At 44.9% G+C, this 18,934-nt stretch overlaps 1 long non-coding RNA gene across 1 annotated transcript in view; it reads left to right on the top strand.

Annotated features, from left to right (window-relative positions):
- The first annotated feature begins 1,145 nt into the window (after nt 1-1,145).
- Nucleotides 1,146-18,934, top strand: part of LOC132656867 (uncharacterized) — a 70,707-nt gene continuing 52,918 nt past the window's right edge. The window contains exon 1 of the long non-coding RNA XR_009594649.1: nt 1,146-1,660. This is a non-coding gene — a long non-coding RNA (uncharacterized LOC132656867). The remainder of the gene's footprint in view (nt 1,661-18,934) is intronic.

Raw genomic sequence — 18,934 nt, 5'->3', positions numbered from 1 at the left:
ATGTCTGTGTGCTGTGTGCATATGTGTCTGTGTTTGCGTCTGCGAGCATGCACGGATGTCTCTGCGTCTGTGTCTGTCTGTCCGTCTCTGTCTCTGTGTGTGTAAAAAACCCTTTGCTTTGGATCACTTGGAAGACTTCCATTTCAAGTGAAGGGCACTCTCCAAGTTCCAAGAAATGAGGGATTGAGAGGGCAACACTGAAAGAAAGGAAGTTAGATTTTAAGATTATGAGACACACAACTGAATTACCCTCACAAGACCCTCTTCAGGAATACTTGTGCCATTCATAAACTTCCCGAGTTTCAGGAATCTACTTATGTAATTTTCATAAGAAATGGGACTAGATGGCCCCACCCCCTTGATGCATTGGGGTAGCCTCTCTTCCTTTTTACTATCAGGGTCTCTCTTGGCACCTTAGCAGTCTTGCTTAGGAGAGCCTTCTGTGCTGTCTTCTATGAATGACTCCACTGAGCACCAGGAGACGTTCTTGGGATGCACGAGCACATGCTCCAATGAAGACAGCTGTTACAGGAAAGAGTTAAGTTCATTCATTCAAAAGGGCCCTTTCGTAAGTCCAAGAGGAATTTGCTAGAGGCTGTAAGATCTCTCAGGCTTTCTGGGGGTGGAGAAGTTTAAAGACAATGGGTTGTCAAGTGTTATGCAAATAAAGAAAGCAAAGCCTGGGCCTTGTCCCCTAGGCCAGCCAATTTGTCTATTAGTTAGAGAACAGTTCCTCCTGCCTTAATGGTTCATTGTTTCCATCTTAGGGAAGTGGAGGGAGGTAGGGGGTGAGGGTGGAGAAGGAACAGAACTGGGTAGAAGGAGGTGATGGAGAAAGAGAATGGAGAGGAGGGTTCCTGGCTTCTGTTGTGGCGTCTTTTTTATTTGACTTCATGGTTGTAAGTATTTCCAGATGGTGAATCAGACACCAGACGTAACAATATTTCCATATTTGGGTATAGCAGTAGCCTGCGTTTTTAACATTTTTCTGCCTCTGTTATCCAACCACAAGGCATTCTTGACAGCTTCAAATGTTGTTAAATATAGACCTAACTTCTGTTCCCAGAGCAGGAAATTCTTTGGAATTCCTTGTTTTTCACGCAATCTGTCTATCACGATTTAAAATAAAGTTACAGTGGATGATCCAACTGGCCTGAATATACTGTGTTCCTTTCCTGGAGAAGGGGGGAGCAGCCCAGAGGTCCAGTATACGGCACAGCGTTCAAACAGACACCATTCCATAGATGCCTTTAAAAATCAGATTAAAGTTTTCTAACGAGGCTGTGTGGGGTTTTGTTTCTGGACTCCAACTGGGCAATCTCAGAGAACGGGATTGTCCCGGAGGAGAAACCCGGAGAACATTACCATCAGCTGTCCATTTAAAGCAGAGGGTGTGTGGTGGGAAGGGGAGGGAAGCCGGAGGCCAGGAGGCCAGGAGGTGTCGCGGCAGGAGAGAAAGGCCGGGGGGACCTGTGTGCACAGCCTTTGCAGACTGCATGCCCTGCCTCGCCTGCTGGTAACCGGGAGGAACAGCGGCTGCGTACGTCCTCGCCTAGGATGGTCCAGAAACTCCAGACGTCCTGTCGCCTTCTCACCTCCTCCGCTGAGAGCTGCAGATCCTTCGCTGACAGACAGGGAGGGAAATGTGCAAATGCTGTGGGTAAGTAGGTGTCGCTTCGGACGCTCCTCGCAGGGCTTCACCCCACGGCCCCTCCAGCAGCCGGCGTGTTTCTCGGAGCCGCAAGATGCAGAGAAAGAACTGCTTGTCCTCTGCGGCTCCTGGCTTGGGCTGGAGATGGGGAGTCTCACTGGCAGCTGCCAGGGAAGTTTAGATTACCCCAAGGTTTCAGCTGTCTGGCAGCGACCTAGACAGATACAATCCCAAGCCTGTCCCCTCCAGCTTCCTGGTTCAGTGGGTCTCAGAGCAGGGCGCACGCCAGCATCACCGGGAGCGTTGCTCAGAGCTTTGATGGCTAGGCCCCACTGCAGACTTCCTCCTCACTCGCGTTTTTAGCAAGTCTCTAGGTGATGTCGATGCTGCTGGCCCCAGAATCACACCGCTGCTGCCTTGGACCACAGGAGTGTTCCCTCTCCTCCTCTTCCTCCCTCCCTCCCTTTCTCTGTCTGCCTCGGTCTCTCCCCTCTTCCTCGTTAGCCTTCTTCTCACCCTCGCGCGTGTCAGGGGGTCTATAAGCAGGGGGTCTATAAGCAGGGGGTCTAGCCACATTTACAGCGTCTGCAAAACACTTTAAGGTGGCACCTCTCATCACCCCATCTTTTTGCACCCCTCTTCATTCCCACGCCCCCACAACTTGGCACGGTCCCTGGGGTTATGGTGGCGGGAACCGAGTGACAGATTGTGCGCGTCGGGCACGAGGGCACGAGGGCACCCGGCCTGGGCCACCGGGATGGGCTCGGCCGCCGCCGCCCCCTGCGGGCCGCACTCCCGCGGTGGCCGCGACAGGAGGTTTCCGGCGACTCTCGGCACAGGACGTTTCCAGCCTCGGCCCATATTTGGTGAAAGTCTTTCGAGACTCCGTCATCCGGCTCCGAGGGGGCGGCGGTCCTGGGAGCGTGCCCGGCGACCGCGCTGCCGCCGCGGCGTTCCTGAAAAGTGCATCCCGGCCGCCCCCGCCAGGGCCCTCCCCCGCCCCCCAACCCCGCCGCGAAGGACCCCAGGGCTGGCCAAGCCCCGAGTCCGCAGCGCCCCAATCCCCGGCCGCAGCGCGGGAGAGCACGATCCCAGCCCGCGCGGCGGGAGAGGCCGGCGGCGCTGGGCGCTGCAGGGATTAGGTCACTTTTCCCGTCCACCTCGCTGTTGACTAGTCCTCCCTGCGGGGCGCGAGCGGCTGCTCCGTGCCAGACCTCGCGGGTCCGCCCGGGAACCGGGGGCTCGGGGACGCCGTGTGGGAAGGCGGCCTTAGCTGAGACGGGAGGGCACTGGAGGCTGGGGCGGGGCGGGGTGCGGGACTTGAACCTGCAGAAGGGGCCTGGGTTCCTTCATCTTCCGCAAGGCACCGGCTGGCGCTCGCTCTCGCCTGGAGTCCCACCTTTTTTCCTTTCTCCGTCTTTCCTTTCCCCCGCTCCTCACCCCTCCGGGGTGAGTTCTTCTGTGTCGCTCTGGCCATCCTGGAACTCACGCTGTAGGCTGGGCTGGCCTCGGAAGAACCGCTTGCCTCTGCGTCCTGAGCGCTGCGGTTAAAGCCGTGCGCCACCTGACCTTTTCTTTCCCCCTTGATTCAAGTGCACACCCGCAGAAGAGGCCTGCGAGAGCAAAACCCCCTCAGTCCCTTCCAGCGCCAAACCTGGGGACATCCCCTCCGAAGAATGGCCGTGTCACTAGGGTTCACTCTACCCCAGCATGGTCCTGCATCACAGTCATTCCTGTCACCGCTGCCCCCCCCCCCCCGAGGCACAGGGTCTTGCTAGCAACATTCTGTATCTGAATGAAGGGACCCAGAAGCCCCGTGAGCAGCCAGGGACCCCTCAGAGTTACGTGTGCACCAGGGCGTCTTGATGCACACCTGCCTTGGACTCAACCGCAGGCTGACGCAGCCTGCTCTTGCTTCCTCAGATCGGACTTTCAGCCCTGCCCCACTCCTGGAACTTTTCCTGCAGTTCTACCACTGCATAGTCAGGCAGGCTAGGAAAAATACACCAGGACAGCTGATAAGTGAACTGGAGCTGCTAATCTCTATTGGCTTTGAGGATGGCAAGAAAGGGGGTGGGGGCTATTTTAATGAAGTCTCAGTAGAGGTGAGTTGCAGGCATTTCCAGGCACCATGATAGGGTGATGGGGAAGATATTCAAGCCAGACACCTTGTAAACGCCATTGATTAAGCCGTCCCTACCTGTGGCAGAAAGCCTGGCCCACTGGGAATGAAATGCATTTATTAAAATTTCAGCCCAATTTTCTTAATGTCTCATCATTTTCTTTTTTGCTGTCTTCTCCCCCTCACATATTGTGTGTAAAATCATACCAATAGATCAAAGGTCTGGTTCTTTATTTTCTGAATGCCAGGTTTATTCAGTTCATGAAATGTCCTGGCACAGTGCCAGGGACCAGTGACGTGAAACCCAGGACTTTTAACTCTGAACCTGCCCTGAAGGATGCTCAGGCCTGATGAAGAAGCAGGCACCTGAGTTAGGGCTGCACTAGCTAACGCAGAGCTGAAGGGATGAGTGTCTGCAAAGAGGGAAGTGAATTTGGGACAAAGGCGACAGAGCCTTGACCAGGTAGGTATGAGGACAGTGTGGCTGAGCCACAGGTTACATTGGGATGCTAGTCAGAGGTCAGGTGGGACCCGCCTTGCCTGTCACAACATTAGGGATTTTGGCAAAGAATCCTGAGGGTTTGTTTGCCTTGCTTTCTGTTTATGAGATAATGGGATGATCCCAGTTTAGGGACATACACAGAATGCCAGGCCTGAAGATGGATCCCGGCTGATGTTCCGCCTCAGTGTTGGGAACTGTTTGGGTATGGATAAATGAAAAATGAAGGCCTGTTTTCTTATATAGGAGAGATACCAGAGATAAGACATATTTGTGAAGGCTTCAACGTCTTAAAACATTAGCAACCAGGGGAAGAGGATGCACTCAGTCCTGATGCAACTTGATATGCCAGGGTAGATTGGGGTGGGGGAGGCTCCACTTTTCTGAGGAGAAGGGGAGAGGGAAAAGGGAGAAGATGGAAGGAGGGGGGGACCGCGATGGGGATGTAAGGTGAATAAGTAAATACATTTTCAAAAAGATAAACAAAACATTGGCAACTAGTTAAAAAAATGATGTCGAAAATCATTTTGGCCAATTGTAGGAAACCAAAAGGAGACTCCTCACAGGTGGAGTGGCGATGTCCCGGGTGCAGGCATCTAGGCGCTTGTCTTCGCCGGTGCTCTGTAGCTCCCGCCACCCAGCAGACTCCTGAGAAGAGCACCCGCTGCTCATCTCATCACCAGAGGAACTTGACTTTACCTAAGAATCAGAAGTGAAGATACGGCCCAGAAGCTATAGTATTTGCTATTCAAGCATTTGGACCAGGATTAGGATCCCCGGAACACCTCAAAAAGCTGGGTACGGGGAACTGGAAAAATGCCTCCACAGTTAAAAACACTTGTTCTTGTAGCAGCCAGTAGTTCAGTTCCCAGCACCCCTGTGATGGCTCACAGTCATCTGGAAGTCCGGCCACAGGAAAAAAAAAATCCGACACCTTCTCATGACCTCTGCTAACACCAGACACACATACATAGATGCAAGTAAGTGTACACATAAAATAAATCTTTAAAAAAAAAAGCTAGGTATGGTACTTTCAGCCCCGAGGAGGGGGCGATGGGCACATCTCTGGAGCTCACTGGCCAACCAGCCCAGAAAAATCTCCTTAACTCGAAAAGTAAGGTAGAGCCAGCCTTTTAGATCCGTGGGAAGAAGAGACAAGCCGATCTCCTTGAGTCTGGGGCCAGTCTTGTCTACAGAGCAAGTTCCAGGTCCACCAGGGCTACACAATAAGACTTTGTCAATAATAATAATAACAATAATAATAATATGAAGACAGGCTGGCATAAACACACACACACAGCAAAGCTGCCACTCAGCTTTTGCTTTATGACCTATCAATAAAAGGGAAAAACTGTCATTTTCTTCTTTTTTTTTTTTTTTTCATCCACTCAGCTTCCTCTTTGCTCTTCCCTGAGTCAGCGCTGTGAGCAGCTGGCACTGTCCTGGCAGCATGATAGGAAACACTTTTCTTAGGGTGCCCGTATCCAATGGGAACCATACCTGTTTATTTCCTCCACCTGGCGCAGGGCCACAGGAAGCCCGGCATTCTGTCTAAGTCCCTCACCTTACAGAACTTCTTGTCTTGTGCTAACACAGAAACATTTCACTGGAAAGATCTGGAAGGCACCTCTCCCACCCCACCCTGTAATCTATCTCCTGGAGATGATTGAGCAATCTGAAATATAGTAATTATAAGTCACTATCAAATGGGCTGGCTCCAGATTCAGGGAATCAAGAATTCAGCCTCCTCCTCTTATGTTTTATTTCTGGAAATACCTTTCTCTTAATTACCCACTTGAAAAAAAAAGCCACACATACCACATTAGGAATTCAGAAAGGATTTGATTTGGGCACAGTTGATGAGCACACAGATAGAGCCTACAGACAGACTAAAGCTTTTATCTGTGCCAGCTTTTTTCAGGTCACGGGGATTAAGAATTAGGGAGGGTTCTGACATTAGGCTGATTGTGTGAGGAAAGACATTAAGAATGTATGTTAATACTCAGCCTGATGCTTGGCACACAGAAAATGCTTAATAAATTATAATCACCCCTGTTGCTAAGCACCGCCATGATCTTAACTTTTATGATAATTAGCATCAAATGAGCTAGCCTTATTCTAGAAGGTATTTTTCTGGTCTGTAGAGTAGATGAACTCAGGCTATACACGGTTGTACATGGTATACTGACAGTGTGATTAAAACACCCATCTGAGCTAGTGTCTGGCATGCGCGTGGTACCAGAGACCATCTAATAAATACTCAAATTGTCTTGCCCTACCATAGAGTTGCCATTTTGTCAGTGGCTCTCCAGAGTGGTGAGCAGTGTAAAATTTGTCTTGGCTTCCTTGGCAATAAAATAGTAGAGTTGGACTAGTTAGAGTCAGAGACAAGCCCGCAAAGATGAGCTGAGCAAATAAATAAACAGAGACAAAATGCTGTGTCTTAGAGTGCCGTGGCTCCTATGCAATGGGGCCAGCTGGGACCCTCTATGGAGCCTGCCTTTTGCCCACTCTGGGCTGGGTAGTTAGGATATACAAATTCAACTGAACTTTATTAAGAGCCCTGTAGAGAGGGAAAGAGAGAGACAGAGGAGAAAAGAAGAGTCTCCCAAAGATTGAGAGGTACCACAGTTGTAACTTAGTCATCGGGACTAATTTTGTTACCTGAGGCAGTCAAAGCTGCCGCCGCCCACGACCTGTGGCCAACCTCACAACAGTTACTAGGCACAGAACTCTCCAGGCACCAAGCAAGCACACCCAGTGTGTGCTTTCGCAAGCTGTCCCTGAGCCTTGGGTGGGTGGTGGTGCCCTAGGTTATGACAAGCTAAAAGCAACTTGAAGCGAGCATGAGTTCTTTCTCTGGCTAGGTTTTAGCTTGAAAAACAAAACGAAACTTTTTTGTTTTTTAACACCACTGAATTTTAAAGGACAAAATGTCTGTGTTCAATGCTTGGAATTCCCAAGGCTCTGGAAAATGTCCTGAAGAATTACAAAGTAAAAGAGAGCACGAGGCTGCTGCAATCAAGGGTGAACAGTTCAAGTCCCACCTGACAAACTTGAAACATGAGACTGGCCTTATCCGGGGCATCAAAGCTGAGACTAACATCTCACCTTTCCCACAGAGTGCTTTCAAAGCCCAGGGTGGCACATGTGTTCATAAAGGGAACACTGAGCTGAGAAGATGGCTCACATATGCCTCAGAAGCCTGACGACCTGTGTTCAGTCCTGGGAGCACACACACACAGATGAGGTGGTCCATTCTTTATTCCCAGCACTCCCAACTTGAAATGGGAGGCAGAAGCAGGAGAACTGACCTGAAGCTTGGAGTTCAGCTGCTCTGTAGTCTAAAGTGTAGCAAAAACAGCCAGAGGCCAGAGACCTTGCCTTAAGAAGGTTGAAGATGAGACCTGAAAGTTGTCCTCTGACCCCTGCAAATATGCTATAATGTGATTGTCCCCACTCACATACACTCATATACACCTACACATAGACTCACACATGCATACTCTCAGGTACACATACACTCAGATACACTCACATACACATATGCACGATAGATAGATAGATAGATAGATAGATAGATAGATAGATAGATGGTCCAGGCTTCAGGAACAGTGTGGCCAGGCTGCTGTGGAGGTCAGATAGAGGACGCCAACCTCTGAAGCCACCCTTTAAAAATGAACGTACTTGCTGGTGTGTATAGTTTGATAAGTGAGAAGGGTTTGGCAAGGTTCTTCCCACCACACATGTTCTGTCTGAAGCTGATGACTGCAGAGAACATGTGCATTTCCACGGAAGATTAGCAAACATCTGGAGGAGAAAATCTTTATGTAGGGGTAGGGTGTGTGCTCACAGAGGGCGCTGATTACAAAGAGACTGAGCTTCATAGTGCTGGGGCTTCTGGTCACTGTAGCCCTTCTTTCTGAGCCAGAAGGAAAAGTGCTGTTTATTGGGCATATACCATGGGCCAAATGCCTTCAAGGTCACCAAATGATCAAGAAATCCTCTCAGGCAGCAAGATCTCAGTGGGTAAATGCACATTTCCCCAAAGCCTGAGGACCTGAGTTTGATCCCTGGAGGAACCCACAGCAGGAGGCAACTAACGCCGAGTTTTCCATACATCTCCGCACTCAGCACAGAGTGTGGCACATACACATTTGCATTCACACAAACATACATACGTCCTAACACACACGTATCACACTCACATAATCATATACACACAGACATGTGCCCATACATCGTATATATCCATACACACATGCACACATACACAATAGACCACATACATCACAATACACATATACACACATGCACACAAACATATCATACAAATGCACAGAAATATATCGCACACATGCACAGACACATCACATGCACAAACATACATAAATCACACAAATATACCCACATTTATTACATACATATACATACACTAATAATGATAATAATTTTTAAACATTTCAAAGCATCCTCTGGGATAAACTTTTCTGACATTTTCTAAGTTCAAGAAATGGAGTTCAAGGCGAGCCTGCCCTACAGATTGAGTTCCAGGACAGGGCTAGGAAAACCCTGTCTCAAAAAGCAAGCTGACAAAAGAAAGAAAGAAATGGAGTTTCAGAGGGTAAGAGAGATGGCTCAGTGGTCCCCAGGCACCTACACAGTACACAGACATACATGCATACTAAACACCCATACATATACAATAAAAATAGATAACTTTTAAAAATGAAAATGACAGAGTTCCAGAGATGTTAAATGGATGATTAAAATGTGTCCCTCTGGTATTCTAACTCAGGCCTGGGTCCTTTTTATATCCCCCATGACCCCATCCTGATTCTTTGAGTTTCTTTGCAATTGTTTGCTCCTTTTCTTATTTTAAATTTGTATTTATTTATTTTTTTCTTGAGGCAGGGTCTCATGGAGACAGGCCTTGCATTCGCTATGTAGCCAAGGCTGTCCTTGATCTTGTTTCCTGTAGCCACCTCCTAAATGCTACCACCTGGATTTTGTGTACTGTCTGGGGATGGAACCCCAGGTTCTGTGCATGTTGGGCAAGATCTCTACAAATGAGCTACAGCCCCAATCCTCATATTTTAGAAATCGTTATCAGCACTATCTCTTTATGGAGCCAACCCTTTAAGCTCTCCTTAGCGCATTCGGATCCACTAATGGCAGTCTTTGGGCCAGAGATGACTTCAGGTTCTAAGAGGAGATGCAAATTGAAGAGAATGGGATCATTAGTATCAAGCAGACACTGTCAGCACCGTCACTGTAATCAGAGAACAGCATGGCGATATGAAGCCTGCGTGCATCCTTGTTTTTTGCCAAGCACCATGGAGGATGATTTAGATTTGTGTGAGCTCTTTTCCAGGGACAAATGACAAGCTCCAGAGGATGTATTGCTCATCAGAAATATTGAAAGAAGCACAATTTGAGGATTTTTGTATTTAAGAGATGGATGGGTGGGTGCCATGGCAACCCAAGGCTACCAAAGAGCATTATGTTATTATCTGGAAGTTCACTTCTGGAAGGTAGTTAGCTGGTTATGTTAAGAGGGCACTGAAAAGATACACTGAGGGGTGTGTTGGAGTATGTGTGTATGAGAGAGAGAGAGAGAGAGAGAGAGAGAGAGAGAGAGAGAGAGAAGGTACCTCTGCTGGGGTTAGCCCTCAGGTTAACCACCAACTCTCTCAGGACCTCAGTCTCTTCTATGCCTCTGTTCTTTGCTTTCAGCTTGGATCTGAAATCTTGTTTTCAGTTAAGTTTGTAGGCTCTTCTGTGAGTGTTATATATGAATCCTTATATTTTTCAAAGATTCCCCTATTGCCTTTTAAAAGAACCTTTACCAGATGGTTTTGCTGTGCTAGGATCTGAGGATTCAAAGATTACAAAGATGATGCAATGAAACTGTGTTAAGGGTTGCTGCTTGCTCTCTGAAAAGTGAGGTGTGCCCTTTCAGTTAATTAATCTTGGCCTAGGATCCAAGATCCACCCCCAAGCTCCCATAGAATCTTCGGGAAGGAAGAGGCATGGCTAGTGATGGAGAGGGGAAGCTAGTATCATCCTGAGAATGGAGTGTGGGAGTGATGATGTAACGGGGAAAAGCTGAGAGCAGCAGCCAATGACTCCATTCCTAGGGGTTTCTTGTCCCAAAGCTGTGTCTTTTTTTCTCCAGGCTTTCTACATTTTCTAGGCCACAGCTCTCCCATTCTGTCTGACTAGAGAAGTCCTTGAGTCCCTGTGTAAGAAAGGAAACCAGAAAGGACTAACTCACAATGGGGCCATCTTATCTATGCTACTTTAATGCTGGTGACCCTGAAAACTGGAGCCAGAGCGATCAGAGAGGACTGTGGAGGTGGACAAAGGCCCAGGGGAGATTTCTGAAGGGTCATGGGATAAGAATAGAGACAATCTCTAATTATAATCTTGTCACCAGTTATCAGTCATTAACCACCTGTAACTGAACGAAGTTAGTTTAGTACGATACTGGAAGCCTTATAACGTGACCTACTTCTGAAGGCCAGGGGCATCCAGGTCCTGATCCTTAGTAAATGCTCCTCTGTTGGAACACAGTTTGGTGTCAACTCATAGGAACTAAGAAGTGTGCAGAGCTATGAGTCACAGGCGGCCTGCTTTCTTGTAGGAAACTGTGGGAAAAGGATGGGCAGATGGAGTCAGATAAAACCCAGATCCACCCAAACTCTCACCAAAGGCTGCAAACAAGTATGCTTGCAGTAAATGCTTTAGAAATCTAATCTCAGAAAACAGATAGGAAAGTTCGGTTTCCTTGGCTTCAGTTTGGATCTGAAGTCTTGTCTTGTTTTTGGATAAACCTCCAGGCTTCTCCAAGCATGTTATCTGTGAATATTTATAGTTCCACAGGACACCCTCTTGCAGGAAAAGAGCCTTTACGAAGTGGTTGTGCCATGCTGGGGTGTGAGGATGCAGTGAGACTAAGGTGTGGGCCTCACACCTTCTTCTAAGGTGCAATAGAGAGAGGTGAGCGCTGTGTAAGGAGAGTGTCCGTGAGGGCTTTTAAACACATAGAACGTATGAGCAGCTTATGGCTGAGCGTGACCACATGCTCAAGGGCATGGATTTGGGCTCGGGGACAAGGGCTTCTTATCATGCTTGGGGAGCTGCTCTTTATCTTGCCAGGGCAAACATCCCTCTCCTCTGATTAGATTTAATTGACTGCTTAGGACACAGTAGCAAATGAGATAAGGATTTCAAAGGACCTTCCATTCACAAGGGCTAGGATATTTTTATCAATAGTCCTTCCACTTTCCTTGGTAAATACCCGTCCTCTTAATGTTTATAGATTTTTTGGGAGGGGCGTGTTGTAAGTGACAATTAATATTTACTAATAATTATCTTTTAGCAATGCTGCTGTTAATCCTAAACAGCTATATAACCAAATCACCACACAGAGACTGGGTTTATTTAGTTAACCTAGAACACAATGCTGGGCAGTAGTTACTCCCTCCTAAACCTCCAAGCCCTCATAGTTTCCTAACATTTAGATTTCCCACATTATACTTGTTTTTAGTGATATATTAGGTCCAGTCCATCTCAAAGATCTCTGCTCCTGCCTCTGTTCTCCCAGCTCTTCTGCCCTTTTCCTCCCATTCTTTCCTGTCCTCTGGCTCCTCCCCTCTTTCCTGTCTTCTGGCTCCTGCCCTCTCCCACCTACTTCCTTTCCCTGCTCAACCTTGTGTCTAGTTGCTTTATTTGGAAGTTTACACAAAGATAGACAGGTGATGCTTAGAATAAGCACCACAATGCAATGGTCCAGATTGAAACCGAAGGGGGGGAAGGGACAAATCAGCATTTGAATGAACAAGGGTAAGGTGTATACATTTCAAAAGAACATTATACCAACGGGGGGGGGGGGGGAGGTGGGGTGCGGTAAGGGAGCAAGGATTCTATCTTCTGGTGTCCTGACCATAGCTGCTGGCCTTCTGTTATACTCTTGGCTTTACCTAAAATGAATGTGATAGAACCTTGCTTTTCTGCTGAAGAAAGATGAACCCAGTAATTAGAAGTCTTATCTCAACCCAAGTGGACAAGGAACAGCTGGTAAGGTAAAAGGGTTGAATTCATGATTCCATATCATTTGATGATGTTTAGGAGTGTTCCATCATTTTCCTGGATGTGATATCTAGCTTGCTCGCTTTCCTCTCTTCTGTTGACTTTGGGTCTGACTTTCTTCTTTTAAAACTGTCTTGATGTGGAAGTTAAGCTCACTGACTTAAGTTCCTTTTATTTCTGTTGGGTTTTGTTTGTGTTTTCAGACATGGTTGCATGTAGCCCAGGCTGGCTTTGAACTTGCTGTGGAGTCGAGAATAATGATAAACTGCTCATTCTTCCCCTCCAGGTCCAGAGAGCTGTGATCACAGGTGTACAGCACTATGTCCAGTTTATGTGGTGTTACAGATAGCTGTGCCCAATGAATCTTTCCCCAGCTCTGTCTCTACTATTTAATGTGGCAAATATCCTCTACTCCTGCTTTAACTGCCTCTCCCAACTTCTGTTTTGTTTTGAGACAGGGTTTTTCTATGTGGTCCTGTGTAGACCAAGCCCACCTCTAGCTCACAGGGATTTGTCTGCCTCATTCTGTCTGTTGCTGGGATTAAAGTTGTGAGCCACCATTCTGGCTATCTCCCCCAATTTCTGACACACGGTGCTTTCATTTCATTCTGCTCAGAAGACATTCTAGTTTTCTTTCAAATTTATTTCTGACTCGGATTACTTAGAAGTGTCATTTAGTGGAGAGATGGCTCAGAGGTTAAGTGCACTGGTTGCTCTTCTAAAGGTCTTTAGTTCAAGTCCCAGCAGCCACATGGTGGTTCACAACCATCTATGATGAGATTCTGTGCCTTCTGGAGTGCATGAGTACACGCAGACAGAACATTGTATACATAATAAAGAAATCTTTTTAAAAAGTGTTATTTAGTATTTAATGAATTGGATATTCTCCAGGTATTATTCTGTTATTATTTCTAGCTTGACTTCCTTGTGATCACAAAATAAATCACTTGGCACTTTTTGGGATGCATTTTACAGCTGAGAAGACCGTTTTATATGAAGAGCATGCTGAGTATGCCCTTTGGGGTCTGGTGTTCTAACTAATCATGTTCTTTGTCCTCCTGCCTGCCTATTCTAAACCAAACCTACCCAAACTAAAGAGGAACATTTGAAGTCTCCGCTTAACCTTGTGAATTTGTTTCATTTCCCTTTGTGATCAGTTTTGTCTGATTTTTTTTTTCTTCTAACAAAACTTAACAAAACTTGAGCATGGTGCATTCTGAATAGGCCCGATGGCTAGCCCGCAGCTCCAGCCACTGCTTGGTTCACTCTCATTCCTGTCATGAGGTGCTAAGAGGTGTTTGCGTGTTGATTTGTATCTGTCTACTGGCATTGTACCTTCTAAACATTTTACTATTATAGTAATAGTATCTTCTTTTTAAATGTATCTTCTTTTTTTTAAAAAAACTGTTCTTTATTCAATGACAATGCTTTTTTTAATTTAAGACTCATTTTATTATTAATTCAGTGATACCAAATTGTATTTATTTATTTATTTGTCTGTCTGTTTGTTTGCTTGCTTGAGATAAGGTCTCATGTAGTCCAGGATAGCCTCAAACAAGCTTTGTAGCACAGGATAACCTTGAGCTACTGGCCTTCCTGCTTCCACTTCCATAGTGTTGGGATTACGGACATATACAACCACACTGGGCTTCTTTCTTTACTTGAAAGAGACAGAGCCTGCCTGTTACCTAGGCTGGCCGTGGACCCCAATCAAAGCATCTTCTTGCTTCAGTCTATGAGTATCAAGGAATAAGAAGACCCAAAGCACTATGCTCTATCTCACCCTATTTTGGGCTGATTAAGGGCCTCTGTATCCTCTCACTACACTGACTATAATTATGAAGTGACTCTTGGTTTTATGAGTCACCCGGAGTATGGCACAGGTGCCAGATATGTGGCCTGATACCATTCTGCAAGTGTCTGTAGGTGATTTTGAATGAACTTATCATCCAGATGCTGACTGAAGCATACTGGTCTCTCTGATGTAGGTGGGTTTTTTGCAGTCTCTTGGAGGCCTTAAAACATGGCTGTCTCTCTTGGAAAAAGAAGAAATCCCTCCTGCCTGAGTGCTTTTGAAGAGAGGCACGCTTTGGCTTCTTATTTTGTTCCTATGTTTTCTTTTTCCACCAGCCTTCAGACTTGAGATGATGCTTTTGGTCCTTTCAGATTCTCGAGCCTTTGGACTGGGAACTTAGCCATCAGCTCCACTGGGTCCCCAGTTTGCCATTCATAGATCATGGACCTCCTCTGCTTACAAACATACACGAGATAAGCACTTGTAGAAAAGAAATTATCTCTGATATATGTGTGTATCATATTTACATGTGTTCATGTATACATACATTTACAGATGCACACATTCAGGGTTCTCTTCCTCTGAAAAGTTAGCCTTTCAAGTCTAAACATATTCTTTATCTGTAGTGACAACTTTTTCTTACTTGATATTTTTCTTATTCTCTTATTTCCCACTTGTTTGAATCTATATACCTAAAAAAGTGTTTGTTTGTTTGTTATTTTTAGTTTTCAGAGGTTTTTTTTTTATTTTGTTGTTGTTGTTATTGAAGTTTGTCTTTTAGGTCCAAGTGACACCTTTTACTTTTTAATTGAGTCGCTCATACTGTTCACACTGAATGTGGCTCGAAGGTACACTTTAAATCCACCTGTCATTCTTACCTGTTTTCCATTTTTTCCTTTTGTTCTTTTTTTCTTCTCTCCCACTGTTTTTTGTTGTTGTTGTTGTTGTTGTTGTTCTTTCCTGGGTTGGATTTTTGAGGCTGATGCTTTATTTCACTGGCTTATAATTTATAGAACAAGTTTAAATTTATCCACCATCAGATACTACATTATTTTATATATTATACAACGACCCCTAACAGCACACCTCCATTTCTGTCCCCATGTAATTTTTGTTACATATTTTATTTCTTTAAAAGTAGCATCATATTTCATGACACATTACTGATATCTTAGCCTTAAACTGTCCACTTTTTTTGGATAGATATCTGAAATAAAAGGTTTATATTTACCCACAGTTTTGCATTGTTCCATCTCTGGTGCACTTCATTCTTTTAGATCTCATTTTAGTTCGAATATTACTTTCATTTACTCTCTTGTCCAGGCATAATGGGGATGGACCTTTTCAGTTCTTCTGCATTTGAAAAAGCTCTATTTAATTTTATTTTCTAAACCTTTACTTTTGATATTCTATGGAGTTGCAGAACTTATAAGATAGTACAGAACTGTCAATCATGAGCCTTTACCTGCTTCCTCCAATAGTGGCATCCCAGGTCACACAGAAGCTAGAAGATTAATGAGCTCAGTATTGTTAATTAAACTATTGACCTTAGTCAGTTCTTGCTAGTCATTTCAAACACTTGCTTATATATTTCTTTTTTATTTTTGAAGGTGTTTTTCCTGGAATATTGGATTCCAGATTGGCAGGGTGGCTTTTTTTTTTTTTATGCTGCCACTGTGTTCCTGTTCTGGAATAACACTTTCATTGTTCCAAATGCTGCTGCTTGAGAATCAGTTCCTCGCTTTACACTGTATGTTTTCTGTGGCTTTCAAGAATGTTCTTTCTAACCAGTTATAAGCAACTTGAATGTGACATGCCTTGGTCTAGTCTTCTTCATGTTTCTTGCACTTGGGATTTTAAATTTTTCGTCACAAACGGAAAAAGTTTCAGCCATTATTTCTTTAAATATGTGTGTGTGTGTTTATAGTCTTACACATTACTATTGAATTTTCCAGACTCTAGTAGTATATTAAGTTACTTGAAGCTTTCACAAGCACATGGTACAATGTCTATTTTACTTTTAAAGTATGTGTTTTTATTATTACATTTTTCTTTATTTTGTGCACATGCATGCACTGTGTGTGTGTGTGTGCATAGTGTGTGTGTATCTGTGTGTATGTGTGTTCCCACCTGCCTGCCACAGTGCTCACGGGGAGGTCAGGACACCTTGAAGCAGTCAGGTGTCTCCTTTCGCTGTGCGCGTCCCAGGGATCCAGCGTAGAGAGGCAGACTTTACCCACAACCTTAAGCTCTGCATTTTATTCTGGACAATTTTGATGCTATGGCTTCAAGTTCATCAACATTTACAAAATCACGTTTCTGTACGTGTATGTGAAAGAGAATGAGTTGTATGCATGCATGTTCACGTGTGTGAAGGCAGGCGTGTGAAGGAACTCACAATGGCGTGCCTTTGAAGGTCGTGGGTGCTGGTGTTCCAGTTCTGCTTTGCTTGAGGCAGGATCTCTCTTTTTTGTTGTCAGTGTCCACTGCTATGTGTTCCAGCAGGCTTGAGAACTGCCAGTTCTCCTGTCTCTGCTCCCTGTTTTGCCCTGGGCACATCGGGGTTACAGATGTGTGCTGCTGTCAGGCTTTTCTTGAGATCTGGGGACTGGAGCACACATCCTTGTGGTTTTGTCACAAGTGCTTCAGCCATCTCCCTGGCTCCTCATCACCACCCTTAAATGACAGGTTTGTGGTCTGCTGTTCACCTCTGCCACTTTGTTTTTCTTCCCCAACATTATACTTTCAAGCTTAGAAGATTATTCCTTTCTCTTTCTTTCTTTCTTTCTTTCTTTCTTTCTTTCTTTCTTTCTTTCTTTCTTTCTTTCTCTCTCTCTCTCTCTCCCTTTCTTTCCCTCCCTCCCTCCCTCCCTCCCTCCCTTCCTTTTTGAATAAGCTAGCCTCAAATTTTTGATTCTTCTGACTTAGCCTCTCAAATGCTAAAATTATCGACATTGAGGCACCACACCTGCCTTCAACTACAGAAGTTTGAGTCATATCTTTTAAAATATCTTCTATATTGCTACTTAACATGCTTTAATGCCATGTCCTTGTTGCACATATAGAATACAGGCATAGTATTTTAATATGTGCTTATCCCTAATTCTATCATGTCTGTAATTTATGGATCTGTTTCTATTAATTTTTCTCTTCATTTTAGGTTATATTTTCTTATTTGAATGTCAAATTATCTTAGTCACTTTTCTATTGCTGTGAAGAGACACCATTATCAAGGCAACTTATAAAAGAAATCATTTAATTTGGAGCATATGGTGCCAGAGAGACAATTCACACTGAGACCACAAAACATCTTGTTTATAAATAATATCTCATTTACAAGTACAAGAAGTTAGGCTTTTAACATCTTTCAAGGGAACATGATTCAACCCTTAACAAAAATTTTGTCTTAACCAATAAGTAGAACAACCAAAAGGGGTTCTACTTTTGGGGAAGGGGATTGAGACAACACCCTACTTGCAATCCTACTTTGAAATATTCTCAGGTGTTTATAAGAGTCAGATTTGTTTCCAAATCAGCTCTCTCTTCTCTCTTTCCTCCTCCTTCTCCTTTTCTTCTCTCTCTCTCCCCTTTCTCCTCCTCTTCCTTCCTCCTCATCCTTCTTAGACACTTTCTTATGTAGCCGAGGCTGGCCTCAAACTCATTGTGTAGCTAAAGATGACCTTAAGCTTCTATTCCTCTTGCTTCTACCTTCCACATGCTGAAATCACAGGTGTTGCCACCTTAGTGTTGCTGAGGACTGACTGACCCCAGGGCTTCATGGAAACAAGGTAAATGCTCTGCCACCTGGGCTATGTTCTCAGCCTTTTGCTAAAACATCGAGATTATTACCTGAACACTTCTCATTTTGCAAAACTAAAACTGAGATATCTATCTATATATATCTATCTATACCTATCTATCAATCCATCTATCTATATCTATCTATATCTCTATCATCTATCTCTATCCCATCTATGTATGTATGTATGTATGTATGTATGTATGTATCTGTCTATCTATCTATCTATCTATCTATCTATCTATCTATCTATCTATCTATCTATTTTCTGCCCTAGACCAGAAAATTTTTTTTTTCTAAATTAGAAATTCAAACTGGCTGGCCTGGCATACACCTTTAATGCCAGCACTGGGGAGGCAGAGGTAAGCAGATCTCTATGAGTTTGAGGCCTGCCTTGTCTACAGAGCAAGTTCCAGGACAGCCAAAGCTACACAGAGAAACCCAGCCAGGAAAAATAAAACAAACAAACAAACAAAAAAAAGAAGTTCAAACTGGGTAAACAAATAATTAGTTGATGTGGCATCCTTTGTTTGTTTTTTCTTCATTTTCTTTAAGACAGGATCTTCTGTGTAGCCCACGCTGGCCTTGAACTCATGATAATCCTCCTGACATGGCTTCCCAAGTGCTGGCATTACCAGGGTGCTTCCCCAAACCAGTCTCCTGATCTTACACCTATCTTACAGTAGTTTCTTGCCTACGGATAAAAAAGGGAAAGTCAATTTACAGCTTCCATGTGTGGAGAATTTGGAAGTGTTTCTGTCAGAGAGGCAGGCTCACCCTTGGCTCCATTTAGATCTTGTGTTATAAGGAAAAGCCCCAGAGAGAATCGCTTACTTGTTCTAATGTTCAGTGCAGTTTAGTTCCATGAGATGATTTCATCAGTACCAACATCAAAATTAGAAAAAGGTTCCTAAAGTCTACATCCGTCGATGGCTTCCTTTGGGTAGCTGTGCATGCGTGATACACAGCCTTTC

This window comes from Meriones unguiculatus, chromosome 10 (genome assembly GCF_030254825.1).
Source record: "Meriones unguiculatus strain TT.TT164.6M chromosome 10, Bangor_MerUng_6.1, whole genome shotgun sequence".
Lineage (NCBI taxonomy): Eukaryota > Metazoa > Chordata > Mammalia > Rodentia > Muridae > Meriones > Meriones unguiculatus.
This window is presented reverse-complemented; position numbering and strand designations above follow the sequence as displayed.